Below are 13031 nucleotides of genomic sequence, written 5' to 3' on the forward strand. Positions count from 1 at the left end.
TTATCATAGTCCTTATTTCGAACTTTGTGTGGAAAAGGTGGTTTGGGTACAAAAGTTTTGGTACTTACGTCAGATGGTGAACTATTTGTGTTTAAGATATCTTCTTTGGACTTTGGTAAATCAGTTCCTGGTAATGTTGCATCTTTGGGCATTTCAGGCCCTTGATAAAAAATTTCCTGAACGAAGAGTAATAGCTTTCACCTGCTCTTTCGGATTTTCTTCCGTATGGCTGGGAAGACTTCCCTCTTTTCGGGATAGAATTGATTTAGCAAGTTGACCAATTTGAACCTCCAAATTATGGATGCTAGATGCGTGGTTTTTAATAAGCTGATCGAATTTATTTTCGATCCGTTTAAAACCATCGTCGTGATTACTTATTTTTTCACTGATAGCATCTATAAACTTGTCGATTTTAGAAGATAAAGTGCTAATCGTATCTCTTGACTGATTTTGATAATTAGTGGTACGATTTTGATTAGCACTGGCATTATTGTTACTGTTATCTTTCCAGTTAAAGTTAGGATGATTCCTCCATCCAGCATTATAGGTATTAGAATAAGGATTATTAGTTTGGTTTTGCACTTGGACAAAATTTACCTGTTCGATCTCACTCATATTTTCGTAGTCCATATCCGTTTGGATTGGATTACCATTGATATCGCGTGGTGCCATAAACTTGTCAATTTTGTGCGATAAAGCAGAAAATTGGGCTTGTAGCATTGCGACTGGATTAAGTTCAACTATACCTTTAACTGATGGTGTGGTTGAGGATGATGGTTTTGCCCCCGGCATATGTCCACGTTCCGCGGGCCACATACTGATGTTGATTGCCATTTCCTCCAAAAGTTCTCTCGCTTGGGCTGATGTTTTCTTCATAAATAGCCCTCCCGACATAGCATCTAATGAACCCCTAGTTGTAGGATTTAGTCCATTGTAAAATGTTTGCATTAAAAGTTCAGCGGGTAATTGGTGGTGTGGGCATAAACGTTGAAGTTCTTTAAAACGTTCCCAAGTTTCATAAAGAGTCTCATTGTCATTTTGAGAAAAAGATGTTAACTCTTTTATGACTCTTGCGGTTTTTGCTAAAGGAAAATATTTAGATAAAAACGCTTGGGCTAATTGTTCCCAAGTGGCAAAAGTTGCGGTTGGCATAGAAGTTAACCATTCTTTGGCTCTATCCTTCAAGGTGAAAGGAAAGAGGCGAAGTTTGATTGCTTCTGCAGTCACATCTGGAATTTTAAAAGTGTCACAAATTTCAAGGAAATTTGTTAAGTGGGTGTTAGGATTTTCGTTAGGTAACCCGTAAAATGTTACATTATTTTGCAACATATTAAGCAAAGCTGGCTTAATTTCAAATTGGTTTGCGGTGATTCTGGGTCTAACGATACTATTGGTTACACCGGCCACACCTGGCCTAGCGTATTCCATAAGTGTTGGTGGGTCTGCCATTTTTTCTGGCTCGGTATATGTTTTTACTGGGGTCTTATTTTTGTTTTTCTTATTTTTCTTGTTCTTCCTAATGGTTTTCTCAATTTCTGGGTCTATAGGGTCTGGTACAATGCCTGAACTTCGAGAACTGCGCATGAACCTGAAATCTTGCACGAACCGAAACTACCTACAAAACAGAATTTGAAAAATAAATAAATTAATAAATGAAAATTATTAAATTATAAAAGTTAAAATAAGTATGTTTAAACCTAGATTCGAAATAAAACACGAAAAATTTAAAATTTTGTCAAAAATTTTGGCGTTCCTTGGCAACGGCGCCAAAAACTTGTTGAGCGATTTCCGCAAGTGCACGGTATACGCTTGTAGTAATAAAAGATATCGAACCCACAGGGAACGCTTTTTAACTAAAACTTTATTTAATTCGGTTTAGTCACGTGTTTAGGTTTAACAAAAGAAATACGTTTAATTGATTGAATTGGTTTTGGTAAATTAGGATTAGATAGAAGGATTATATCGAGTTTAGAGAACAGTTCCGTCTTTGTGGTTTTGATTACAAGATAGATATTTCCGCAATTGGAATAAAATAGAATTTATTTTCATAAAGCAAAGAAAACAACTTTAACTTTGTAAGATTACGGACATGTAACAATATAGCGATTTATTCAATTAAATGGCTTCGAACCATAGAAACCCCCTGATGTTGAGGTGATTCCTACCTTAATCAAACTAGTATTTTATGTCTGATAAGCCGCGATCAGCGATCATGTCATCCATAAAAACTAAATCTGTCAAGTGTTCAACAAAGTTCTTGTATGAATAAGATGGAATAGAACGTTTTAATAAAAACACCAATTTATCATTTTGAAAATCATTTTGTCAGAACAATATCAAAATAACAACAGTAAGAATGTATTGAATAAATAAGTATATCATTAATGAAATGTGAATTTTCACAAGTTAACAGAGAAGTAGAAACTTGGATAGCATTGTAACGAAAACTTTGAGATCCGGGTCGTCAATCTTTCTCTCAAACTCCGTAGGTTCGTCAAACCTCATGCGCTTCAGCCGTCAATTCTTCTCGCTGGATCTTTGGAATAGAGACTGATCTCGTCTACTACCAGAATGAAAACTAAACTAATACTGTTTATAACTAATCTAATAAATATTCGTGTACAGCACGATTGTTTACACAGAAATGAAATCTAACTTTCTGATTCTTTTCTGAATCAGAAACTCAACATAATAACTTTCTTCTCTAATTTCCTCTAACTTTTTCCCACCTTGATTTCTGAAATGGATCACTTATTTATAGTTGTTGAAGGGTTGTAAATGACGGGTCGTGTCTGCTGGTGAAGGGTTGCTTTTATCCGAACGAACAGACGCGTTTTTCCGATTTAAACATGTGTTTTGTGTGCAGAAAGGTTCGCTGTCGCGACTGAGATTCTGAAAATCTCAGTCGCGACAGGGGGTATAGAGACGAGTGAAAAACTTCATTTTTCTCCCGAGCTGGCCTCCGCAAGTCGCGACTGAGATTCTCAAAATCTCAGTCGCGACAGAGAGATGTTTCCCTGTCTCTCGACTGCTTTTCGTCCTCCTCGAGCGTTCTTCTGACTGATATGCATTCTTGGTACGTTTTTTAGGTTTTCCTCCATTTTAGCTCTGTTTTAGCTCCGTTTTCGCTCCTATTTGGATTTAACCAAATAATTAAGTACCTTGCATCAAAGAAGTAAATAAAGACGTAAAAGTATTCCAAATGAATATAATTAGCATGATTTCAATGTAAATTTAACGTATTTATATATGATATTTTAGGTATATTTTGGGCTTAACAGCAACCAACGATTGCTCGTTCATCCACCAAAAGTGAATTAAAGCAGTTGCAAATTCCACGGCCGAGCTGCTTTGGATTCGCTCTCTTTTGTCAGACTTGGGTTTCCAGATTCCTATGCCGATGCAATTATGGTGTGACAATGTAGGTGTCATTTACCTCACATCTAATCATGTATTTCATGCACGCACGAAACACATTGAGCTTGATTACCATTTTGTTCGCGAACAAGTCACCAATGGTTTCCTCAGTGTTCGCTTCATTCCAACTGATTATCATATTGCTGATATTCTAACCAATCCGCTACCCAGCTCACGGTTAGGCATCGGCTTACGGGGGGTGGGGGTGTTAGAGATAATATTCCTTATTATCTATACACCTTATCTCTAGGACAATTATCAATAAATCATAGAGATAATATCAGTAATTATCTTCATGATAATTCGAACCTATTCTAAATAGAGTTACATTTGTATTACTAGTCTAAGTAATGTATTAAGATTATACTTCCTGTGATATATATACTTGTGATTAATAGAAACCCTAATCAAGGGAATTATTTCATTCATCCAAACTCTCTCTCTCTCTCTCTAGCCGAACTCTCTCTCTCTTTTCTCTCACTATTTCGCAATATCAATAACACATACTTTTTTTAATTAAACTAATTTTTTATCCTAACTTAAATGCTTTACTAGTTTACTCAAAAAAAAATGTTTTACTAGTTTTTGGCCCGTACGATGCACGGATTCATCTTAACATATAAATATTAACAAAAATATAATCTAATAATTACAATTAATGATATAAAGGTGCTATATAAATTAAATATTATTATTTTATTTTCACATTTACTTTAAATAATCTTTTTATAGATAAATATAATAATATAATTAAAATTAAAATTAATATATTATATATTATATTATATTTTTTATCAGTAAAAAAGGAGGAAGTGACACCTCAACTCCATCGTTACTGTTTTATATTATATAGAGATATGGTGTGACAATGTAGGTGTCATTTACCTCACATCTAATCATGTATTTCATGCACGCACGAAACACATTGAGCTTGATTACCATTTTGTTCGCGAACAAGTCACCAATGGTTTCCTCAGTGTTCGCTTCATTCCAACTGATTATCATGTTGCTGATATTCTAACCAAGCCGCTACCCAGCTCACGGTTTACTATGCTTCATTCACGGTTACTTGTTCAAGATAGGCATCGGCTTGCGGGGGGTGGGGGTGTTAGAGATAATATTCCTTATTATCTATACACCTTATCTCTAGGACAATTATCAATAAATCATAGAGATAATATCAGTAATTATCTTCATGATAATTCGAACCTATTCTAAATAGAGTTACATTTGTATTACTAGTCTAAGTAATGTATTAAGATTATACTTCCTCTGATATATATACTTGTGATTAATAGAAACCCTAATCAAGAGAATTATTTCATTCATCCAAACTCTCTCTCTCTCTCTCTAGCCGAACTCTCTCTCTCTTTTTTCTCTCACTATTCCGCAATATCAATAACACATACTTTTTTTTAATTAAACTAATTTTTTTATCCTAACTTAAATGCTTTACTAGTTTACTCAAAAAAAAATGTTTTACTAGTTTTTGGCCCGTGCGATGCACGGATTCATCTTAACATATAAATATTAACAAAAATATAATCTAATAATTACAATTAATGATATAAAAGTGCTATATAAATTAAATATTATTATTTTATTTTCACATTTACTTTAAATAATCTTTTTATAGATAAATATAATAATATAATTAAAATTAAAATTAAAATATTATATATTATATTCTATTTTTTATCAGTAAAAAAGGAGGAAGTGACACCTCAGCTCCATCGTTACTGTTTTATATTATATATATAGATAGATATAGATATGCAGAGAATTAAAGAGATTTTATAGATTAATTTAAATTATGTAGAACTCTTAGATATAGTACGGATAAAATAATTTTTTTCTACATAAATATAATAATATAATTAATAATAATATATTATATTTTATATTATATTTTTTTATCACTAAAAAAGGAAGAAGTGACACATCAGCTCCATCGTTACTGTTTTATATTATATATAGATATAGATTCTTAGAATCACTTTACTACTTTAGGGTATATTAAAAAAAATGGATAACCTTTATTTAGTTTTTTTTTTATTAAAACCATATTTGTGCTTTATGAAGGACGTGTGGTGTTAGAAGATAATGTTATGGTTATCAATCATGGTGCAAATAAGTTGTGTCTTTTAGGTCGTTTTCTGACAGAGAAAAACATACACTTTGGATCTATACAATCCACTTTGGCAACGATCTGAAGGCCTATAAAAGGAGTTTTGTTCAAGGATTTGGGTACAAACATGTTACTATTCAGTTTTTTCATGAACTAGACTTGCAAAGAGTGGAGTGTGGGGGGCATGGATGTTCAACAATCAATTGCTACTTACTCAACGCATAACTGATGCGGTTCATCATGTAACTACTCCTTTCTTTGGCCTTTCAATCTGGGTGTAGATACGTGATCTTCCACTTGGTTTTAATTCATCAAGAATTATGGAAGTTATTAGTGAGTATGTGGGTCTTTTTATTAAATCTGATCCAAAGAATTGTGATGGAGTTTGGAAATCTTTCCTTTTTATTAAATCAGGAAAAGATCAAGTTGAAAAGGGCTGGAGGAGATTGGTTCTAGATTTCTTTTTATTTAGTATGAATGATTACTAACATTTTGCTTTTTCTACGGCTTGGTGATTAATTTTGTGAAAAATTGTATGATCATCCAAGAGAGAAAGCAAAATTTCCATATGGTCAATGGCTTAAAGCAGTATCAATAGGGGGACCAATGGTTACGATTTCAAATTTCTTTGCAATGAAGATGGGGGTGTGAAACTCCACATTCTTGCTGATGCTTGTTTCACATGCTTCGGAGGAACGGGTAGAAACGGATACTATTATGGGGTTTGATCGTAGATAGTTGGAAAAGGATACATATTTGGTTATAGGAGGAGTAACTACTATTTTGAGAGGGAAAATGGTTGTTGATGATTTCTCCATATCTAAAATGGATAGTAACGGAATTGAAGAGAAGAAGACATGGAAAAATAGTAGATCTGTTTTTTGTGAATGTAAGGTGCCTAGTTTGCGCATTGAGAAAGTTGATGTAAACCTCATGAATATTGAGAATTTTCCAAGCTCAGTGGAGGATGTATAAAAGGTAGACTCTGCTAGGAAGACCTGCCTAGAATTATGAATGTTCTAAGTTGTAATTGCAGAGGATTAGGACACTCAAATGCAATTCTTGTTTTGCGTGAGTTATGTATGTAATACTCACAAAGTGTCTATTGTTTTCTTGTTTGAAATTTTATCAGTTGCTCGTAGGATTGAAGTCATTAAAATTCAACTAGGCTTTGAAGGTGCATTCAGTGTTGACATGGTCAGAAGGAGAGTGGTGGCTTAGTAGTTCTTTGGAAAAGAGTAGCAGATTTCTCTATTCTAAATTATTCAAATAATCATATTGACTTGATGATTACAACTGCAAATTCATAAACTTGGCGTGCAACAGGCTTCTATGGTTACCCAAAGCGTCAAAATAGAAGGCAATCATGGGAGTTACTTCATCATCTTTCCACAGTTTTGTCTCTACCACGGTGCTATATAGGGGATTTATGATATTATTATGTCTGTTGACGATAAGAAAGGGAGAATTGCACATCCACCTTGGTTATTTCAAGGTTTTCGGGAAGCTATTTCTGACAGTACATAATCTTGTTGATCTTCCTCTATGTGGTTATCCTTTTACCCTGGAAAGAAATAAAGGACGTCCTAATGCAGTCGAAGAATGACTTGATTGAGCTTTAGTGAACCCTAATTGGCCTTCAATGTTCCCATATGCTAATTCACAAAATCTAGTTGCCCCAATTTCTGATCATTCACCAATTTTATTAGACACAACACGACGTGTTTCAAGGAGGAAGTTTAAGTTCGAAAATTTATGGTTAATGGAGAAGGATTTGTTAATAATGGTTTCAAGCTGCTAGGCATGGATGGCATCTTTCTACTTTAAATGATTAGCAAACTAGGGTAGAAACAAGGCAATGCATTTTAACAGGGAGTTCACATATATTCAGTATGAAATATCACATCTGCAACCGAACATGGATGAAGAGAATATGTCTCTCTTTAATGAATTGAAATCTAAATTGAGTTTTTTGCTTGAGAAAGATGAAGCTTTCTGAAAACAAAGGGAAAACATCTTTTGGTTCAAAGATGGGCATTTCAACATGAAGATTTTTATTGCAAAAGCAACATCAAGAAAGGAGATGAACAAAGTTAGGAGTATCCTAGATGAGTCTGGGAATGTTTTCAATTTTCAAAGATCATGCCGACATTGAGGGTGTGGTCTTGCTCTATTTTGATACATTATTTACACAAAATTCGATGGATATTCAACTTGTTATATCTTTGGTTCATCCTTTGGTTTCTGCAGCTAATAATGAGGTTATAATTGCACTTTTCACAGTGTCTGAATTTCGAAAAGTTGTGTTTCAGATGCACCTAGATAAAGCACTGGGTTCGGATGGGTTTAATCTATCTTTCTTTCAACATACTACAAGAAAATTGATTTTTTGCAACATGTTTTGGCAACAACAGAAAATGTTGTTGCTAAAAAACAATTTTAGCAACAAATGTTTTTGTGTCGTTGTCAAAGATTGTTGCTATTAATTTTTTACCTCTACCCTTCAAAAAATTGCGCGGGTGAGATTTGAGGAAAAGAGGCAGCAAATTTAGCAACAATAGTTTCGTTGCTATAAATGCAAGTATTTATAGTAATGACGGAATGTTGTTGCTATAAATAAAAATATTTACAGCAACGATTATATGTCGTGACTATTAATGAAAGCATTTACAGCAATGATTGTGTGTTGTTTCTATAAATAAAAGCATTTATAGCAATGACAAGGAGTTGTTGCTATAAATGAAAGTATTTAGAGCAACGAGTATATGTGGTTGTTCTAAATGAAAGCATTTATAGCAACGACTACATGTTGCTGCGTAAAAATAAAGTATATTGGCAACAAAAAAACATTGTTGTGAAAGAAAATTATTTCATTAACAAATTTAAATAATAAAATAAATATATATAATTTTATAATATTACAATAAATTAAATATTTAAATAATATAATTTAAATTGAATTACAAAATATATAACATACTATTTTGTTTTATTTATATGTTACAAATATTTAAAATATATTTTATATTATCTCTCTCTTAACCTTATAAAACAACACTTGTATATGAGTTTCGAGACTGATTTTTTCTTTTCTTCTGTTTCAATATATACCCCATTTAATTAAGTATGGAAAACATATCTTTTGATCGTTTCTCAGTAATATTTGTCATAGTGATTGTGTGGATTTGTGCTCATTTACTTACTATTATAAAAACTCAAAATACTTGTAGTACTGATTGTGTAGGACTTATTATTGCTGCACCATGGCATGTTGTTCTTAGACTTGTGCTTCTTGGCCTTTATTAATTAGGGTAATTAATTTATTAGTCCCTATATTTTGACAAAACACACTGTTTAGTCCTTATATTTTTAAAAACACATGGTAAAGTCCCTAACTTTTTTCTCAGTAAACTGATTAGTCCTTCCGTCTGTTTGTTAGATTTTTTACCGTTTATGACTTCGGAAATGACTAAATTATCCATTACTATTTACCTTCAAACTTTAGAAGAGGAAATCCAATTTAGAATAAGAAGTTATTTGTATGGAGAACAAGAAAAAGAAAAGACTCAATACTTACGAATTTGAACGATTAAGAAGAAAATCAAGAAGAAGAACACTAAAAGTTGATTTCAGATGTATTAGAGTTTAAAGGAAAGGAAAAGAAGAACGCAAATCCAAATTGACTAACAAAATCTTCATGAGAGTCTAACGGCAGGGACTAAACAGTTCACCGAGAAAAACGTTAGGGACTAAACAGTTCATCGAGAACAATGTTAGGGATTTTATTATGTGTTTTTGAAAATACAGGGACTAAACAATGTGTTTTGTCAAAATATAGGGACTAATAAATTAATTACCCTATTAATTAACATAAGATGTTCTTCCTTATGTTAGGTGACTTGATTGTATATTGATATTGATAACTCGGGGAAAAATCCTTGATCGGAGCACGTCCCTGTGAGGCGCCGTTGGGATCGGCCGGGGACACTCCGATGCCAAAGTCAGTAAGGAAGATCAAGAGAGCAAACTGAATTGACAAAGAGTAAGTGAATGTGTACCTTGATAGCCTAGGGATGTAGGCTATATATAGCTAGGAAGTCGTAACCTTCAGCAACTAGAAGGTCTCCATTAATGCTCCATTAATGGCGGTTACTGGTTACCTTTAACCTGGCGGTTAGCTAATTGATAGCTCATTAATGGTCTTTATGGCCGAGTCGGCGGTTAGCCATTACTGTGATGAATCAGGTGAAAGAGGAGATTCGCCTCATAGGTTCGCCAGCGGATCTCACCAAGCTGAACCGTGGAGATCCGCCATCCGGTTCTTCTTGCGGCGTTCTCAAGGTGAATATCCCTTTTGGTCCTTGGGATAATATTCTGTCAGTAAGATGAATATCCCTTTTCATATTCTTTGATCCGTCAAGGCGTATGTACGCTCTCCTTGAGAGCTATGGCGGGTCTCCGCTACTCGCTCTCATCGGGCGTATCTCGTTATGGCGTATCTCGCCATGGTCCACGTGGCGTGGCATAATGCTAGAGACTCCTTCCTTTTCCTCATTATTTGCATATTCTCCCCTGCATTAATTATCATTAATTCCACATTAATCATGTATAAATATCTCTTTTAGAAGGAATAATGGTTTGCCATTATTTCTATTAATTTTCCCTTATTCCTTATTCAAGAATAATTTGGGTTGTTATCAGAAGCCCCCCCTAAAGGTATAAAAAGCTCTTTAGGGCTGTCTAAATGGTGTTTTATTTTTCTATCTTGGAGGAAAGTGGACCCGCCCTAGATGGGGGATCATATATGGAAATGATGCGCCTTTTGGGGCTTCCTTATGCGGGATCTTATGAACAAGATCCGCCCTATGTGGGATCATATATGGATATGAAACGCTTTTAGGGGATTTTGCTTCTTCGTGGATAGGTGGCCAACCGTATCCATTGTTAGCCTCTAGGGGATTCTTGAGAGTTATATTTCTTTTAGAAAGGGAATAACCCGCCCTTTATGGGACCATTTGTTCCTACGACATATGATTATGATTCGCCTTAGGGACTTCTTTTGTTCAGTTCTGCCATATTGAGGAGAATGACCCGCCCTTAGGGATCAGTAAGAATGATCATCCATTTAGGGACTTTTGTGCATTTTATGGAGGCGAGACTTTGTTATTTCTATGATGAAGATGAGGCTTCATTACTTTGATGAAGACGAGGCTTCATTAATTGGATGAAGACGAGGCTTCATTAATTGGATGAAGACGAGGCTTCATTGATTGGATGAAGACGAAGCTTCATTGATTGGATGAAGACGAGGCTTCATGAATTGAAAGAAGAAGAGGCTTCATTGTTTGGAGATGAAGACGAGGCTTCATTACTTGGAGATGAAGATGAGGCTTCATTACTTGAAGATGAAGACGAGGCTTTATTGATTGGATGAAGACGAGGCTTCATTGATTGGATGAAGACGAGGCTTCATTGTTTGGAGATGAAGACGAGGCTTCATTACTTGGAGATGAAGACGAGGCTTCATTACTTGGAGATGAAGACGAGGCTTCATTATTTGGAGATGAAGACGAGGCTTCATTGATTGGATGAAGACGAGGCTTCATTGTTTGGAGATGAAGACGAGGCTTCATTACTTGGAGATGAAGACGAGGCTTCATTGATTGGATGAAGACGAGGCTTCATTGTTTGGAGATGAAGACGAGGCTTCATTACTTGGAGATGAAGACGAGGCTTCATTATTTGGAGATGAAGACGAGGCTTCATTGATTGGATGAAGACGAGGCTTCATTGTTTGGAGATGAAGACGAGGCTTCATTACTTGGAGATGGAGACGAGGCTTCATTACTTGGAGATGAAGACGAGGCTTCATTAGTTGGATGAACCCTTTGCTTTCCAGAACTATTTTTACTAATGCATTATATCTTTTAGCAAGTAATTTTCTAGGATCTGGTTTAGGGTTTCTCCGATTGTTTAGGGTAGGTGGCCAGCCGTACCCCAATGTATGAACCTTTGTGAAGGTTTAGAAGCTGTTCTATTCCTTCTAGAGGAAGTAAAGCTGCCTAGGGGATCAACTTGCTACCTATCTTTGAGGTGAAGCGATCCGCCCGTAGGACTTGTGAACCCTTCTTTGGGAAGGGAGTGAGAGAGTGTAAAGTCCTTGCGTCCAAGGAATGTTTTAACTCTTTCTCGAATGGTGATCATCTAAAGATGGACCCGCCCATGAGAATGTTCTCCTATCTTTGAGGAGAAAGTTGAGGGTGTAATGATCTCATATTTGAGATGATTTTAACCCGCTTTTGATGGTGGTCAATCCTTTTCCTGTCTTTGAGGAGAGAGTTGAGCTCATTTGAAAGCTCCTGAGGGTCTGTGCTTCTTATCTTTGTGGAAAGGGGATCCGCCCGTGATGGGATCAATTGTCCTATCTTTGAGGTAATTGATCCACCTGTGGAACTTTTCATTCGCCAGCCACTAGGCGTATATCAGCACTAAAAGTTAGGCAAATGAATATAAGAAGTATGGCGAGAAAGAATAAATTATAAAATATAGGATACTATAACAGTTTAATGCACATATAAGAATATGTAAAAATACTGATTTTTAGGCCCATGGTTCCGTCTTTTCTGAGCAACTAGAACCGCATCCTCAATGATGTTTAACTTATGAGTAATCACATCTGGGCTTACTCCTGTGGGGATCTCATTCTCCTATGTAAATACGCTTTCAAACTCAATGAGAACTTTTTTTAACATCCTCTTTGATCTCAAGTTTTAATCCTTTGGCGATCCGCACCCGCTTTCCATCAGCAATAAGGAGCGTTTTTGTGTCGCCCAAAGCTGTAGTGACAAGTTAATATTTCTCACCTTCGTCCTCTTTGGATTGTGGGCGGATTGATAGTGATGCCGAGTATAAGTCTCTTTAGCCACCTTTTGGTTCCCGCTAATCATTACTCCTCCTTTGCTGGTGGGAATGTACATTGTCAGACGACGGATGAAAATTAGGGCTGCAACCTTTGGCCCTTGGTCTGGATAGTGTGACCCGTCACTCCAATGATGTCAACAATGGTTGTTTCTATTTGGATCGGATCAACCTTTAGTTTGGCGAATGCACCTTTGGTGATGACATTGCGAGAACTGCCCGTGTCTTTACTTGCTTTATTTTATCTCCCATCCTTGAATCGCCATTGTTACTACCAATGCATCTGCATGTGGAGAGATTACCGGACCTGTTTCTGCAAAAGGAGCAATGGAGGGATGTTTTATCCAGAGCGGATATTTTTGCTTTTTCCACGGGTGGCTGATACACTGGTCCATCTGCTATGACATTAATGACACTTTTGAATTTATTTTTGGGATCTGTCTTCTGCTTGTCATCTTGTTATTTGTTATTCTGGATAAAGCTATCTAGTTTGCCAGCTCCCAGCAAGCTTCAGTGTGGTGGCCAACCTGTAGTACGCTTTGGCGTTTCTTCCAACGGTTATATGCTC

General features: G+C 35.6%; 1 non-coding gene across 1 annotated transcript; it reads left to right on the forward strand.

The window, feature by feature from the left end:
• The first annotated feature begins 964 nt into the window (after positions 1-964).
• On the forward strand, positions 965-1071 carry LOC136216159 (small nucleolar RNA R71). The gene has a single exon (XR_010683150.1). It is a non-coding gene; the product is annotated as a small nucleolar RNA R71 (small nucleolar RNA).
• The last annotated feature ends 11960 nt before the right edge of the window (positions 1072-13031 follow it).

This window comes from Euphorbia lathyris, chromosome 1, assembly GCF_963576675.1.
Source record: "Euphorbia lathyris chromosome 1, ddEupLath1.1, whole genome shotgun sequence".
Taxonomy (NCBI): domain Eukaryota; kingdom Viridiplantae; phylum Streptophyta; class Magnoliopsida; order Malpighiales; family Euphorbiaceae; genus Euphorbia; species Euphorbia lathyris.